Raw genomic sequence first — 274 nt, forward strand, 5'->3', positions numbered from 1 at the left:
GGAGGGAGGCAGGGAGGGAGGGGGGAGAGAGAGAGAGAACGATTCCCTAATTTCACCCAATTTTCTCCAATTTTTCCCAAGGTAACTCTGGAATCAGCCGAAGCAGAAAAGCGTGGCGTGCACCAACCCGAGCCAGCTTTTATATTTCCTCTACGTTAGATTGCGTTCCTCGACGTACGTATGTAGGTCGTCGCGTTTCTTCCTGGCGTTCCAGCTTCAGAAATTTGCGTTTAAGTCCCGTGGAATCGACTTTCGACAGCCGCTCCCCGCCGTG

General features: G+C 52.6%; 2 long non-coding RNA genes across 3 annotated transcripts in view; one reads left to right on the forward strand and one right to left on the reverse strand.

Annotated features, from left to right (window-relative positions):
• LOC105681261 overlaps positions 1-274 on the forward strand; it is a 6,267-nt gene that overhangs the window by 3,414 nt on the left and 2,579 nt on the right. The gene's annotated exons all lie outside the window — the stretch shown is intronic.
• The window catches only part of LOC117152132, a 995-nt gene continuing 806 nt past the window's right edge, over positions 86-274 (reverse strand). Inside the window, exon 2 of the long non-coding RNA XR_004462400.1 lies at positions 86-249. This is a non-coding gene — a long non-coding RNA (uncharacterized LOC117152132). The remainder of the gene's footprint in view (positions 250-274) is intronic.

The sequence above is a fragment of the Bombus impatiens genome, unplaced genomic scaffold, assembly GCF_000188095.3.
Source record: "Bombus impatiens unplaced genomic scaffold, BIMP_2.2 scf_0699, whole genome shotgun sequence".
Classification (NCBI taxonomy): Eukaryota; Metazoa; Arthropoda; class Insecta; order Hymenoptera; family Apidae; genus Bombus; species Bombus impatiens.